The sequence below is a fragment of the Martes martes genome (genome assembly GCF_963455335.1).
Source record: "Martes martes genome assembly, chromosome: 5".
NCBI classification, from domain to species: domain Eukaryota; kingdom Metazoa; phylum Chordata; class Mammalia; order Carnivora; family Mustelidae; genus Martes; species Martes martes.
Window position 1 is genome coordinate 17,084,134 of NC_137892.1, and position 17,854 is coordinate 17,101,987.

Genomic DNA, 17,854 nt, shown 5'->3' on the forward strand with positions numbered 1-17,854 from the left:
TTTCCATTTACACTTACTGAAGAAAGGTTCTGAGTAAGTGCTTGGGGAGCAAGATGGCTGAGGAATGAGCAAAGTTAAGAGGAAAGCCAACTTTATTTCATGCTCCTACAAAAGACTTGTTAATATTACTCAGTGTTCAGTGTATTTATTACAGAAGAGTGGATCTTCTTGTAGTACACATGATCTAAGAACTGGCCTGCTTATCTGAAAATGCCCAGAAAAGTTTACACCCAGACCAGGAAGAGATCATAGAGCTAACATGTTGGGATTGCCAGAGCAATCAAGATGAGGGGGAAAAGTTGCATCATCATTGCCTCTGACAACACACTGTATGTACCAGTCACATTAGCCTTTCCTAGGAAGTTGGTGTTTCCAACAATGAAAATTAATAATACCCAAAATACCAATAACAACAAAGAGTTGATCCTCAAAGGACACTCAAATGTTTAAAGCAGTTGTCTTAGTTCCATTTGGTCTAAGATAACAGACTCTCACAGACTAGGTGACATAAACAAAACAAATTTACTCCTCATAGTTCTGGAAAATGGGAAATCCAAGATCAAAGTACTGGAAGATTCAGTATCTGATGAAGACCTATTTCCTAATTTCTATTTGGTCATCTTTTTTTTTTTTTATTTTTTTTTTTAAATTAAATTTTTTATTTATTTTCAGCGTAACAGTATTCATTGTTTTTTCACCACACCCAGTGCTCCATGCAATACATGCCCTCCATAATACCCACCACCTGGTTCCCCCACCCTCCCACCCCGCCCCTTCAAAACCCTCAGGTTGTTTTTCAGAGTCCATAGTCTCTCATGGTTCACCTCCCCTTCCAATTTCCCTCAACTCCCTTCTCCTCTCCATCTACCCTTGTCCTCTATATTATTTGTTATGCTCCACCAATAAGTGAAACCATATGATACTTGACTTTCTCTGTTTGACTTATTTCACTCAGCATAATCTCTTCCAGTCCTGTCCATGTTGCTACAAAAGTTGGGTATTCGTCCTTTCTGATGGAGGCATAATACTCCATAGTGTATATGGACCACATCTTCCTTATCCATTCATCTGTTGAAGGGCATCTTGGTTCTTTCCACAGTTTGGCGACCGTGGCCATTGCTGCTATAAACATTGGGGTACAGATGGCCCTTCTTTTCACTACATCTGTATCTTTGGGGTAAATACCCAGCAGTGCAATTGCAGGGTCATAGGGAAGCTCTATTTTTAATTTCCTGAGGAATCTCCACACTGTTCTCCAAAGTGGCTGCACCAGTTTGCATTCCCACCAACAGTGGAAGAGGGTTCCCCTTTCTCCACATCCTCTCCAACACACGTTGTTTCCTGTCTTGCTAATTTTGGCCATTCTAACTGGTGTAAGGTGGTATCTCAATGTGGTTTTGATTTGAATCTCCCTGATGGCTAGTGATGATGAACATTTTTTCATGTGTCTGGTAGCCATTTGTATGTCTTCATTGGAGAAGTGTTGGGTACATGCATGACAGAAAGGGAAGGGGAGCTTTCTGGAGTCTCTTTTATAAGGGTCCTAATTTCATCCATGACCTAATTACAAAACTGAAGCCCATCTCCTAATACCATCACATTAGAGGTTAGGATTTCAAAATGTAATTTTGAGGGGAACATAAATATTCAGTCCACATCAGCAGGTATAAGGAGAGAAAATTGAAGCTTTTTTATAACTATCAGCTGATTTCAAAAATAATAGCAGTTGAGTTTAGCCACTTTGAAACAACTTATTAGAAACTAAATAATAAAGGTTCTTAAGCTTTTTGATTGAGTTAATATTATAGACTGAATCCAACCATATGGTTCTCCTGTAGGGATGGAACAAAGTTCTTCATGCTAGAAAAAGTGATTGTGGAGACTAGGGTCTTTGCTTATTAATCCTCTTCATAGTCTTCCACTTGGATAGCTATATGTTCTGTTTAGAGACTAAAGATTTTCCCAGGACTTTCTGAAAAGCCCCTACCACAATCTTGTTTCTTAGGCTATAGATGAGGGGATTTAGCATGGGAGTAAGAACAGTGAAAAATACAGACACAGCCAGCTCATGCTCAGGGGTGTGGGAAGAATCATATACATAAAAACACATGGTCCTAGATAAAGACTTACCACCACAAGATGGGAGGAGCAGGTGGCCAAGGCTTTGTTCCTCCCTTGGGGGGGATTTCATATGAAGGACGGTGAGAAAGATGCCACCGGGTGTAGAAAGCCATGATAAGTCCAAAGGGGATAATCATAAATGCAATGCCCATCACAAAGACCACTAGCTCATAGGTGGGAGTGTCTTTGCATGAAATCTTCATGATTCCTGGTATCTTCCAATAGAAATGGTATATTTCTCTAGAGCCACAGATTGGCAGACTCATGGTATAGGATGTGTGAGCTGTGGAAGCTACAATGCCCCCAATCCAAGAAACTGTGACCATCTGCATAAAGACCCTATGGTTTATAATAACTGCATACCTCAAGCATTTGCACACAGCTACATAATGGTTTTAGGCCATGAGGGTCAAGAGAATGCTTTCAGCAACCCCCCAGAGTAAAGAAGAAAAATATCTGAGTTCTACAAGCAAGATGTGTGATAGTCTTCCTTCCAGAGAAAAAGTTGATTGCCATCTTTGACACAGTGCTGCTGATGAGGGCCAAATCTATGAGCGAAAGTTGGCTAAACAGAAAATACACTGGGGTGTGGACAATGTAACTAGAAAGATGAAATCACAACAAAAAAAAGAACCAGAGGTAAGACTCTCTGCTACATATGTAACCAATATGGATATAAGTAAAATGTCAGAGCTGGAATTCAGGATAACAAAAATAAAGTTACTAGTTGGAATTGAAAAAAGCATAAAAGACACTAGAGATAGTGCAGAAATAAAATCTAATCAGACCAAAATTAAAAATGCTCTAACTAAGATGCAGTCTAAGTTGGATGCTCTAGTAGCTAGGGTAACTGAGGCAGAAGAGAGAGTCTGTGATAGAGAGGACAAGCTGTTGGAAAAGAAGAAAGCTGAGGTAAAGAGAGAAAAACAACCAATAGACCATGAGGAAAGGTTTGAGAAATCAGTGATGCTATAAAACATACCAACATCAGAATGATTAGGGTACCAGAGGATGAAAAAAGAGAGAGAGAAGGCCATAAGGTAAATTGTAGCTGAGCAAATTGTAGCTGATAACTTCTCTAACATGGGGAAGGAAACAGGCATTCACCTCCAAGATGCAGAGAGAACATCTCCCAAAATCAATTAATGGATCAAAACTGCAACAAATAATAGTGAATCTTGCAAATTTCAGAGAGAAAGAGAAGGTCCTGGAAGCAGTTCATGACAAAAGGTTTCTAACCCACAGAGGTAGAACCATTAGACAGACATCAGGTCCATACACAGAAATCTGGCAGGTAAGAAAGGGTTAGCATGATATATTCAGGGTACTAAGTGAGACAAATATGTAGTCAAGAATACTCTATCCAGCAAGGCTGTCATTCAGAATGAATGGAGAGATAAAAGCTTCCAGGACAAACAGAAAGTAAAAAAATATGTGGCCACAAAGCCAGCCCTGCAAGAAATATTAAGGAGGATCGTGTAAGCAAAGAGAGAGCCCAATAAACAGCAACAACAATAAAAAGTGAATCTACAGAAACCGGGCCTTTACAGGCAATACAATGGCACTAAATTTGTATCTTTCAATAGTTACTCTAAATATAAATGGGATAAATACTCCAATCAAAAGGCATGGGATAGGGGGAGACAAGATGGCGGGGAAGTAGGAGGAGGCGCCTTTTCAACCTGCACCCTAAAGTGAGCTGATTACCTACCAAAGAACTCCGATCACCCATGAAATCAGCCTGAGATCAGAATTATACACGTCTGGATCTTTACGGGGGCCAGAAGACGCCAGTGGGCAGGTAAAGTGGAGTGGGAACGTCGGACTGATATTGGAAGATAAACAAAAGGGGGAGGGAGCCACCAGAGGCGACCGACTGGAAAATAATACCCCAATACGAGAGTGCCCGGCATCTGGGGACCAGCATTAACTTGGAGTCTTGTTGAAAGCACTCAAAAGAGCAAAGACTCGAGCGGGGAAATTGTGGGAATCGGGGCGGATAGGGATAGGGGCTTAAGTCCCCAGACCCAGGGCAGCATCCCCTGGCGCTGAGCCGGAGAGTGCGGTGGAGAAACCTGATCTTTGTCCCGGAGCCGCCAGTGCGCCCGAGAACGGGTGGAGTCCGGCTCCCGTGAGGGGCTGGGAGCCACACCAGACGGCAGAACGCGCACCTTACTAGAAATGCGCGCGTGCCTCAACCTCCCCTGAGAGAGGTGCATGCCCAGCCTGGTGTTCTGGGACCCACGCGGTGATAGACCCACACGGCGATAGAGCCGATAGAGCTGGAGGCGCCGCGCCCCAAACCATCCCCTGGGAGAGGTGCGCGCAAGACCTGAGCTCTTAGCCCCAGCCAGCGGGAAAATCTCAGTGTGCGATTGCTGCTTGGAACCTCTCTGGCGGTCTGGAGCTGCCCAGACAGCCACAGCTGCCTTGGTTTTGCGTACAAGCAGGAGATCCTGCGTCCCCAGGGACCGTGACTCAGAACCTGCTCTGCCAGCGGCCCAGCGGCTGCAGCACCTGCAGGGGAGCAGACTGAGGCTTCTCTCTGAGAGGGAGGTTGGGGTGCAGTTTTCTTTCCTCTAAACCTCCAAAAACCATCAAAAGCTGTCAAGGCGAGAGAAAAGAAGTGAACAAACATAAAAACCTCCAGAGAACAAAAACCTGAAAAAAAACGTTTTTCTCAGAGCCCACCCCCTTGAGGGGGTCGGGAGGACTTAACTCAGGGAACATCATTGACTGAAAACCCACGTGGCAGCCCCCTCCCCCAGAAAACAAATCAGGAAAAAAAAAAAAAAAGACTACAAGAGAACAACCACCACTACTTCATAGATACAACTTTTATTTTTAATTCTTTCCCACTATTCTGGTTCATTTTTTTTTCTTTTTTTATATAGATAATTTTTTAACCTATTTACCATCACAGTGAGATGTCCAGTACATCAAATTCCATGATAAACTTCTAACCTGAATTTTTTGATACATACACATGTGTTTTTCTTTTGCTTTTCTATTTTCTTAATTTTTAAAAAAATTTTTAATTTAGTTTAGTCCAGTTTATTCCTTTTTTATTTTTATTTTCTAATATTCATATAGAGTTAAACATCAAGGTAATCCCCTTTCTCCAAGCAATGCTACCCCTATAGGTGAACCAATTTTTAATCCCCCTTTTTCTTAGGAAAGTTGAGTCCTTTAACAAAGATATCAAGATACATCCAGGAAGAATCAAAATAACCTTCCTCGCCCACACCGAGAATCTATAACCATGCTCCCATCTTTTTCTTCTGCCAGTGTCTCTGTGTATTTATGTTTGTCCAGATAGTATATAAATCTTATACTTGGGGTTCTTCTTGACGAGGCTCCTCCTTTTTTTTGCTTATGTATATATATATTTTCTCTCGTCATATACTTTTATCAGTCTTTTTGTTTGTCTGTTTTTGTTTGTATACGTCATAAACCTTACCCTGGGGCCCATTTGGGCTGAACCTTCACTTTTATCTTCCCTTTTTTTCCTGTCTCTCTCTCTCCCTCTTTTTTCTTTTTCTTTTCTTTTTTCTCTCATTTGGGTGGGGAATCCTGAGTGCTCAGAAGCGTTCCAGGGTGCACCTTGACTGCACCACGGTCAATACATCCAGCTACATCTGTCCAGTCATCTCTCACCAAAATGACTAGGAGGAGGAATCCCCAACAGAAGAAAAATACAGAGGATGGGCCTTCTGCAACAGAGCTAACGGCTATCAACATAGACAATATGTCAGAAAGAGAATTCAGGCTAACAATTACCCAGGCAATAGCTAGGTTGGAGAAAGCCATGGATGACCAAACAGAATTGATTAGGGCAGAATTGAAAGCGACCAGAGAGGAGGTTCATAATGTTAGGGCAGAGTTGAAGGCCACCAGGGATGAGGTTCACAACGCTCTCAATGAGTTCCAATCTAATCTAAATTCTCTAAAAGCTAGGGTAACTGAGACAGAAGATACAATTAGTGATCTGGAGGACAAACAAATAGAGAGAAAGGATCAGGAGGAAGCCTGGAACAAACAGCTTAGAAGCCACGAAAACAGAATCAGGGAAATAAATGATGCCATGAAACGTTCCAACGTCAGAATTATTGGAATCCCTGAAGGGGAGGAGAAAGAAAGAAGTCTAGAAGATATAGTGGAACAAGTTTTTCATGAAAATTTTCCCAATCTTGCGAATGGAACAAGTGTTCATGTACTAGAAGTAGAAAGGTCCCCCCCCCAAGATTATAAATTCAAAAAAAACATCCAGGCACCTCATAGTAAAATTGAGGAATCATAATTGTAGATACAATCTCTTGAAAGCCGCTAGGACAAAGAAGCTCCTTACATACAGAGGAAAGCCCATCAGAATAACGTCAGACCTGTCCACAGAGACCTGGCAAGCCAGAAAGGGCTGGCAAGATATATTCAGGGCACTAAATGAGAAGAACATGCAGCCAAGAATACTTTATCCAGCAAGACTGACATTCAAAATGGATGGAGAGATAAAGAGTTTCCAAGACCGGCAAGGCTTGAAAGACTATGCAACCACCAAGCCGACACTGCAGGAAATATTAAGGGGGGTTCTATAAAAGAGGAAAAATCCTAAGAATAGCATTGAACAGAAATATAGAGACAATCGACAGAAAGAAAGACTTCAAAGATAACACAATCTCAATAAAAACGTATCTCTCAATAATCACTCTCAATGTGAATGGCCTAAATGCACCCATAAAACGACACAGGGTTGCAGATTGGATAAAACGACAGGACCCATCCATATGTTGTCTACAAGAGACCCATTTTGAACCTAAAGATACACCCAGACTGAAAGTGAAGGGATGGAGAAGCATCTTTCACGCCAATGGGCCTCAAAAGAAGGCCGGGGTAGTGATTCTCATATCAGATAAATTAGATTTTAAACTAAAGATGGTAGTCAGGGATACAGAAGGACACTACATCATTCTTAAAGGGACTATCCACCAAGATGATCTAACAATTGTAAATATCTATGCCCCCAATATGGGAGCAGCCAATTACATAAGAAAACTATTAATCAAGATAAAGAGTCATATTGATATGAATACATTAATAGTAGGAGATCTTAACACGCCTCTCTCAGAAATAGACAGATCATCGAAGCAGAAAATCAATAAAGAAATAAGAGCATTGAATGACACATTGGACCAGATGGACCTCACAGATATATACAGAACATTCCACCCTAAAACAACAGAATACTCATTCTTCTCAAGTGCACATGGAACCTTCTCCAGAATAGAACACATACTGGGTCACAAATCAGGGCTCAACCGATACCAAAAGACTGAGATGATTCCCTGCATATTCTCAGATCACAATGCTTTGAAACTGGAGCTCAATCACAAGGAAAAGTTCAGAAGGAACTCAAATACCTGGAAGCTAAAGACCACCTTGCTTAAGAATGCTTGGATCAACCAGGAGATCAAAGAAGAACTTAAACAATTTATGGAAACCAATGAGAACGAAGACACTTCACTCCAAAACCTATGGGATACAGCAAAGGCGGTCCTAAGGGGGAAATTCATAGCCATCCAAGCCTCCCTCAAAAAAAATTGAAAAATCCAGAATACACCAGCTGTCTCTACACCTTAAAGAACTGGAGAATCAACAACAAATCAAACCAACTCCACACGTAAGAAGGGAAATAATCAAGATTAGAGCAGAGATCAACGAGGTAGAAACCAGAGATACAGTAGAACGTATCAACGAAACTAGAAGCTGGTTTTTTGAAAGAATCAATAAGATCGATAAACCATTGGCCACACTAATCCAAAAGAAAAGAGAGAAAGCCCAAATTAATAAAATTATGAATGAAAAGGGAGAGATCACAACTAACACCAAGGAAGTAGAAACAATCATCAGAAGCTATTATCAACAGTTATATGCCAATAAGCTAAGCAACCTAGATGAAATGGATGCATTCCTGGAAAACTATAAACTCCCAAAATTGAACCAGGAATAAATTGACAACCTGAATAGACCGATATCTAGTAACGAGATTGAAGCAGTGATCAAAAACCTCCCAAAAAACAAGAGCCCAGGACCTGACGGATTCCCTGGGGAATTCTATCAAACTTTCAAAGAAGAAATAATACCTATTCTCCTGAATCTGTTTCAAAAAATTGAAGCAGAAGGAAAACTTCCAGACTCTTTTTATGAAGCCAGCATCACCCTGATCCCCAAACCAGGCAAAGACCCTACCAAAAAGGAGAATTTCAGACCGATATCACTGATGAATATGGATGCTAAGATTCTCAACAAGATCCTAGCAAACAGGATCCAACAGCACATTAAAAAGATTATCCACCATGACCAGGTAGGATTCATCCCTGGGTTACAAGGATGGTTCAACATTCGCAAATCAATCAATGTGATAGAACAAATCAAAAAGAGAAGAGAGAAGAACCACATGATCCTCTCCATTGATGCAGAAAAAGCTTTTGACAAAATCCAGCATCCGTTCCTGATTAAAACGCTTCAAAGTATAGGGATAGAGGGAACATTCCTGAACTTCATCAAATCTATCTATGAAAAACCCACAGCAAATATCATCCTCAATGGGAAAAAGCTTGCAGCCTTCCCATTGAGATCAGGAACACGACAAGGATGCCCACTCTCACCACTCTTGTTCAACATAGTATTAGAAGTCCTAGCAACAGCAATCAGACAACAAAGAGAAATAAAAGGTATCCAGATTGGCAAGGAAGAAGTCAAACTCTCTCTCTTCGCAGATGACATGATTCTTTATATGGAAAACCCGAAAGACTCCACCTCCAAACTACTAGAACTCATACAGCAATTCAGTAATGTAGCAGGATACAAAGTCAATGTCCAGAAATCAGTGGCTTTCTTATACACTAACAATGAAAATACAGAAAGGCAAATTAGAGAATCGATTCCATTTACTATAGCACCAAAAACCATAAGATACCTCGGAATAAACCTAACCAAAGAGGTTAAAGATCTGTACTCGAGGAACTACAGAACACTCCTAAAAGAAATTGAAGAAGACACAAAAAGATGGAAGAGCATTCCATGCTCTTGGATGGGAAGAATAAACATCGTCAAAATGTCTATACTGCCCAGAGCAATCTATACTTTTAATGCCATTCCAATCAAAATTCCACCAGTATTTTTCAAAGAGCTGGAGCAAATAATACTAAAATTTGTATGGAATCAGAAGAGACCCCGAATTGCTAAGGAAATGTTGAAAAACAAAAATAAAACTGGTGGCATCACGTTACCTGATTTCAAGCTTTCCTACAAAGCTGTGATCACCAAGACAGCATGGTACTGGCATAAAAACAGACACATGGATCAGTGGAACAGAGTAGAGAGCCCAGATATGGACCCTCAACTCTATGGTCAAATAATCTTTGACAAAACAGGAAAAAATATCCAGTGGAAAAAAGACAGTCTCTTCAATAAATGGTGCTGGGAAAACTGGACAGCTATATGTAGAAGAATGAAACTTGACCATTCTCTTACACCGTACACAAAGATAAACTCGAAATGGATAAAAGACCTCAACGTGAGACAGGAATCCATCAGAATCCTAGAGGAGAACATAGGCAGTAACCTCTTTGATATCAGCCACAGCAACTTCTTTCAAGATATGTCTCCAAAGGCGAAGGAAACAAAGGCAAAGATGAACTTCTGGGACTTCATCAAGATAAAAAGCTTCTGCACAGCAAAAGAAACAGTCATCAAAACAAAGAGGCAACCCACGGAATGGGAGAAGATATTTGCAAATGACAGTACAGATAAAAGGTTGATATCCAGGATCTATAAAGAACTCCTCAAACTCAACACACACAAAACAGATAATCATATCAAAAAATGGGCAGAAGATATGAACAGACACTTCTCCAATGAAGACATACAAATGGCTACCAGACACATGAAAAAATGTTCATCATCACTAGCCATCAGGGAGATTCAAATCAAAACCACATTGAGATACCACCTTACACCAGTTAGAATGGCCAAAATTAGCAAGACAGGAAACAACGTGTGTTGGAGAGGATGTGGAGAAAGGGGAACCCTCTTACACTGTTGGTGGGAATGCAAACTGGTGCAGCCACTTTGGAGAACAGTGTGGAGATTCCTCAGGAAATTAAAAATAGAGCTTCCCTATGACCCTGCAATTGCACTGCTGGGTATTTACCCCAAAGATACAGATGTAGTGAAAAGAAGGGCCATCTGTACCCCAATGTTTATAGCAGCAATGGCCACGGTCGCCAAACTGTGGAAAGAACCAAGATGCCCTTCAACGGATGAATGGATAAGGAAGATGTGGTCCATATACACTATGGAGTATTATGCCTCCATCAGAAAGGACGAATACCCAACTTTTGTAGCAACATGGACAGGACTGGAAGAGATTATGTTGAGTGAAATAAGTCAAGCAGAGAAAGTCAAGTATCATATGGTTTCACTTATTGGTGGAGCATGACAAATAATATAGAGGACAAGGGTAGATGGAGAGGAGAAGGGAGTTGAGGGAAATTGGAAGGGGAGGTGAACCATGAGAGACTATGGACTCTGAAAAACAACCTGAGGGTTTTGAAGGGGCGGGGTGGGAGGGTGGGGGAACCAGGTGGTGGGTATTAGGGAGGGCACAGATTGCATGGAGCACTGGGTGTGGTGAAAAAACAATGAATACTGTTACGCTGAAAATAAATAAAAAATAAAAAAAAAAAAAGGTTGATATCCAGGATCTATAAAGAACTCCTCAAACTCAACACACACAAAACAGATAATCATATTAAAAAATGGGCAGAAGATATGAACAGACACTTCTCCAAGGAAGACATAGAAATGGCTACCAGACACATGAAAAAATGTTCATCATCACTAGCCATCAGGGAGATTCAAATCAAAACCACATTGAGATACCACCTTACACCAGTTAGAATGGCCAAAATTAGCAAGACAGGAAACAACGTGTGTTGGAGAGGATGTGGAGAAAGGGGAACCCTCTTCCACTGTTGGTGGGAATGCAAACTGGTGCAGCCACTTTGGAGAACAGTGTGGAGATTCCTCAGGACATTAAAAATAGATCTTCCCTATGACCCTGCAATTGCACTGCTGGGTATTTACCCCAAAGATACAGATGTAGTGAAAAGAAGGGCCATCTGTACCCCAATGTTTATAGCAGCAATGGCCACGGTCGCCAAACTGTGGAAAGAACCAAGATGCCCTTCAACGGATGAATGGATAAGGAAGATGTGGTCCATATACACTATGGAGTATTATGCCTCCATCAGAAAGGACGAATACCCAACTTTTGTAGCAACATGGACAGGACTGGAAGAGATTATGCTGAGTGAAATAAGTCAAACAGAGAAAGTCAAGTATCATATGGTTTCACTTATTGGTGGAGCATAACAAATAATATAGAGGACAAGGGTAGATGGAGAGGAGAAGGGAGTTGAGGGAAATTGGAAGGGGAGGTGAACCATGAGAGACTATGGACTCTGAAAAACAACCTGAGGGTTTTGAAGGGGCAGGGTGGGAGGGTGGGGGAACCAGGTGGTGGGTATTAGGGAGGGCACAGATTGCATGGAGCACTGGGTGTGGTGAAAAAACAATGAATACTGTTACGCTGAAAATAAATAAAAAATTAAAAAAAAAGGCATGGGATATCAGATTGGATGAAAAAGCTAGACCCATTCAAATGCTGTATGTAAGGGACTCCTTTTAGATCTAAAGACACCTCCAGACTGCAAGCGAGGAGAATTTATCATGAGATAAATTGAGAGATAAATTGAGAGAACAATTTATCATGCTAATGGACCTCCAAAGAAAGTTGGGGGTAGCAATACTAGGAGACTTCACTACTCCACTCATAGCAATAGACAGATCATCTAAGCAGAAGATCAACAGGGAATTAAGAGCTTTGACGAACATGTTGGACCAGATGGACTTCATAGATATATACAGAACATTCTATCCTAAAACAACAGAATACACATTCTTCTTGAGTGCACATGGAAATTTCTCCAGAAGAGATCACATACTGGGTTACAAATCAGGTCTCAACAGATACCAAATGACTGAGAATATTCCCTGCATATTATCAGACCACAATGCATTGAAACTGGAACTCAACCACAAGGGAAAACTTGGACATGCAAACACTTGGAGGTTAAAAAGCATCCTGCTAAGGAATGAATGGGTCAACCTGGAAATCAAAGAGGAACTTGAAGAATTCATACAAACCAAAGAAAACCAAGTTCAGAACCTATGGGATACTGCAAAGGCAGTCCTTAGAGGGACTGGAGAGAGAACAGCAAATAAAACAGCAAATAAAACCCAAACCAAGCAGGAGAAGAGAAATAATAAAGATCAGAGCACAGATCAATAAAATGGAAACCAGAAGAGCAGTAGAACAGATCAACAAAACTAGAAGCTGATTCTTTGAAAGAATTAATAAGATTGATAAACCTCTGGATAAACCTCTTTTTATCTAAAAGAAAAAAGAAAGGACCCAAATTAATAAAATCATGATTAAAGGGGAGAGATCACAGCCTATATGCCAACAAACTAGGCAATCTGGAAGAAATGGATGTATTTCTGGACACGTATAAACTACCAAGACTGAAATAGGAAGAAATAGACAATCTTAACAGATCAGTAACCAGCAAGGAAACTGAAGCAGTAATCAAAAAACTCCAAAAAAAAAAAAGAAAGAAAAGAAAAAGCAAGACTCCAGGGCCAGATGGCTTCCCTGGGGAATTCTACCAGATAATTAAAGAAGAAATCATACGTATATTACTGAAGCCATTTCAAAAAATAGAAATGGAAGGAAAATTTCCAAGCGCATTCTATGAGGCCAGCTTTACCCTGATCGCAAAATGAGAAAAAGACCCCATCAAAAAGTAGAATTACATGCCAGTATCCCTGATGAACATGGATGCCAAAACACTCATCAAGATCCTAGCCAATAGTATCCAACAGTGCTTGAAAAATGTTATTCACCACAACCAGCTGGGGTTTATTCCTGGGATGCAAGGGTGGTTCAATACTCACAAATTAATCAATGTGATAGATAACATTAATAAAAGAAAAGACAAGAACCATATGTCCATCTCAATTGATGCAGAAAAAGCATTTGACAAAATAAAGCATACTTTCCTGATTAAAACTTTTCAAAGTACAGGGATAGAGGGAACATACCTCAATATTATAAAAGTTGTCTATGAAAATCCCACAGTGAATATCATTCTCAATGAGGAAAAGCTGAGAGATTTTCCCTTAAGGTCAGGATCAGGGCAGGGATGTCCACTGTCATCACTATCTTTCAAAATACTGCTAGAAGTCCTAGCCTCAGCAATCAGACAATAAAAGGAAATAAAATGCATTCAACTTGGTAAAGAAGAAGTCAAGCTCTCTCTTCACAGATGACATGATACTTTATGTGGAAAACCCAAAGACTCAACCCCCAATTACTAGAATTCACACAACAAAACAACAACATGGCAGGATACAAAATCAATGCACAGAAATCAGTTGCATTTCTATATACAACAATGTAACGTAATAAAGAGAAATTTTAAAAGCAATCCCATTTATGATAGCACCAAAAATCCTAATATATCTAGGAATAAACCTAACCAAAGAAGTAAAGATCTGTGCTCTAGAAACTACAGAACATTTATGAGAGAAATTAGGGAAGACACAAAAAGATGAAAAAACATTCCATGCTCTTGGACTGGAAGAATAAGAATTGTTTAAAGGACTAGTATCCAAAATCTATCACCCAAAGAACAAATAATCCAATCAAGAAATGGGCAGAAAACATGAACAGACATTTCTGCAAAGAAGACATCCAGATGGCCAACAGACACATAAAAAAGTGCTCCACATCACTCAGCATCAGGGAAATACAAATCAAAACCACAATATGATACCACCTCACACCAGTCAGAATGGCTAAAATTAACAAGTCAGGAAACAGCAGATGTTGGCAAGGATTCTCACTGTTGGTGAGAATGCAAGCTAGTGCAACCACTCTGGAAAACAGCATGGAGGTTCCTCAAAAAGTTGAAAATAGAGCTACCCTATGACCCAGCAATCACACCACTGGGTATTTACTCTAAAGATAAAAATGTAGTGATTCAAAGGGGCACGTGCACCTGAATGTTTATAGCAGAAATGTCCACAACAGCCAAACTATGGAAAGAACCTAGATGTCCATCAACAGATGAATGGATAAAGAAGACGTGGCATACATATACAATGGAATACTAAACAGCCATCAAAAGAAATGAAAGCTTGCCATTTGCAACGATATGGATGGAACTAGAGGGTATTATGTTGTGCAAAATAAGTCAATCAGAGAAAGACAATTATCATATGATCTCTCTTATATGAGGAATTTGAGAGGCAGGGTGGGGCGTTTGTGGGGTAAGGAAGGAAAAAATGAAACAAGATGGGATCAGGAGGGAGAAAAACCATAAGAGACTCTTAATCTCACAAAAGAAACTGAGGTTTTGTTGGTGGAGGGAGAGTAGGAAGAGGGTGGTTGGGTTATGGACATTGGGGAGGGTATGTGATATGGTGAGTGCTAAGAAATGTGTAAGCCTGACGATTCACAGACCAGTACCCCTGGGGCAGATAATACATTATATGTTAATAAAAATAATTAACAACAAAAATAATCTTTAGGGTGAGAATAAAACTTTACAGACTACTGAAAAAAAAAGTCTATGTTTCCCAGAGCAGTCTACAATTTCATTGTAATTCCTATGAAAATACCATTGACATTTTTCAGAGAGCTGGTACAAACAATCCTAAAATTTGTATGGAACCAGAAAAGACCCCAAAACACCAGGGAAATATTAAAAAAGAAAACCAAAGCTGGGGGCATCACAATGCCTGACTTCAAGCTATATTACAAAGCTATGAACACCAACAGAATGGTGTTGGCACAAAAACAGACACATAGGTCAATGGAAGAGAATAGGGACCCCAGGAATGGACCCTCAACTCTGTGGTCAACTAATCTTCAACAAACCAGGAAAGAATACCCAATGGAAAAAAGACAGTCTCTTCAATAATGGTACTGGGAAAATTGGACACCACATGCAGAAGAATGAAACAGGACCATTCTCTTACACCACATACAAAGATAAATTCCAAATGGATGAAAGACCTCAATGTGAGACAGGAATCCATCAAAATCCTAGAGGAGAACATAGGCCTCTTTGACATCATCCACAGCAACTTCTTGCAAGGCACTTCTCTAAAGGCAAGGGAAACAAAAACCGAAATGAATTTTTGGAACTTCATCAAGATAAAAAGCTTCTGCACACCAAAGGAAACAGTCCACAAAACTAAGAGGCAACCTACGGAATGGGAGAAGATATTTACAAATGCCTTATCATATAAAGGGCTAGTATTCAAAGTTATAAAGAACATACTTATCAAACTCAACACCCAAAAAACAAATTATCTAGTCAAGAAATGGACAGAAGACATGAATAAATACTTCTCCAAAGAAGACATACTAACTTCTCACAGACACATGAAAAAAATGTTCAACATCATTAGTCATCAGGGAAATACAAATCAAAACCACAAAGAGATACCACCTTACACCAGCTGGAATGTCTAAAATTAACCATTTTAGGGGAGGACATGGAGAAAGAGGAACCCTCTTACACTGTTATTGGGAATGAAAGACGGTACAGCCACTCTGGAAAACAGTATGGAGGTACCTCAAAAATTTAAAAATAGAGCTACCCTATGACCCAGCAATTGCACTGCTAGGTATTTACCCCAAGGATACAGATGTAGTGGAAAGAAACAGCATATACACCCCAATGTTCATAACAGCAATGTCCACAATAGCCAAACTGGAAGGAGCTGAGAAATCCTTCAACAGATGAATAGATGAAGAAGAGGTGGTTCATATACACAACGGAATATTACTCAGCTATCAGAAAGGATGAATACTTGAAATTTGCATCGACATGGATGGAACTGGAGTGTATTTTGTTAAGTGAAATAAGTCAAGCAGAGAAACACAATTATTATACAGTTTCACCCATATGTGGAACATAAGGAATAGTGCATACGACAATAGAGGAAAGGAGGGAAAACAGAATAGGAAGACATCAGAGAGGGAGACAAACCATAAGAGTCTCTGGACTCTGGGAAACAAACTGGGGGTTACAGAAGGGAGGGATGTGGGGAAATGAGGGAGCCAGGTGATGGGCATTAAGGAGGGCACAGATTTTGATAAGCACTGGGTGTTATCCACAACTAATGAATCACTGAACACTATATCAAAAAGTAATGATGTACTATATGTTGGCCAATTGAACATAATAATAAACAAAAAGTTAAAAAAAAAAAGGACTACCATGAGTTAACTCCACTACTGGGTACTTATCACAGAAAATCAAAACACTAATTCAAAAGATATATGTACTTTGTTTATTGAAACACTATTTGCAATAACCAAAATATGAAAATAACCCATGTCCACTGATGAATTCTAAAGAAGGTGTGATATATAACTATAATCAAATATTACTCAGCCAAAACTGAAAAAATGAGATCTTGCCATTTGCAACACTATGGATGGACTTAGAGAGTATTATGTTAAGTGAAATAAGTGAGAGAAAGACAATTACCATATGATTTCACTTATATGTGGAACCTAGAAAACAAAACAAAATAAACAAAAGTAAACAGATTATTAATTACAGAGAACAAATCAGTGGTTCCCAGAAGGGTAAGGTAATTGGCAAAATATATAAGGGGGTTAAAGAGCTACAAACTTCCAATTATAAAATAAATTAGTTATGGAAATGAAAATTACATTTTAGGGAATATAGTCAATAAGAGTGTAGTAACTTATGGTTACTACTTTTACGAGGTGAGCATGACTAATGTATAGAATTGTTGAATAATTACATTGTAAGCCTGAAACTAACACTGTATGTCAGTTATATTTCAATTAAAAAGAAGCTCTTTTGGAGCAAACAATCCTAAAATCAGTATGGAATCAGCAGAGACCACGAATTGCTAAGGAAATGTTGAAAAAGAAAAACAAAATTGGCGGCATCATGTTCCCTAACTTCAAGATTTACTACAAAGCTATGATCACCAAGACAGCATGGTACTGGCATAAAAATAGACACATAGACCAGTGAAACAGAATAGAGAGCCCAGATATGGCCTCTCAACTCTATGGTCAAATACTCTTCGACAAAGCAGGAAAAAATATATACAGTGGAAAAAAGACAGTCTCTTCAATAAATGGTGCTGGGAAAATGGTGTGTAGAAGAATGAAACTCGACAATTCTCTTACATCATACACAAAGATAAACTTGAAATGGATAAAAGAGGGGCGCCTGGGTGGCTCAGTGGGATAAAGCCTCTACCTTCGGCTCAGATAATGATCCCAGGTTCCTGGGATCGAGCCCCGCATCAGGCTCTCTGCTCAGCAGGGAGCCTGCTTCTCCCCCTCCCCTCTCTCTGCCTGCCTGTCTGCCTACTTGTGATCTCTGTCTGTCAAATAAATAAAAATAAAAATATTTTTTTAAAAAAAGAAGGAAATGAATCAAAGACCTCAACATGATGCAGGAATCTATCAGAATCATAGAGGAGAATATAGGCAGTAGCTTCCTCAACATCAGCCACAGCAACTTCTTTCAAGATGTGCCTCCAAAGGCAA

General features: G+C 39.9%; 1 pseudogene across 1 annotated transcript in view; it reads right to left on the bottom strand.

Annotated features, from left to right (window-relative positions):
* Positions 1-1,930: 1,930 nt before the first annotated feature.
* Positions 1,931-17,854, bottom strand: part of LOC308342706 (olfactory receptor 2M2-like) — a 24,612-nt pseudogene continuing 8,688 nt past the window's right edge. Inside the window, exon 2 of the transcript in view lies at positions 1,931-2,722. The product of the transcript in view is annotated as an olfactory receptor 2M2-like (transcript). The remainder of the gene's footprint in view (positions 2,723-17,854) is intronic.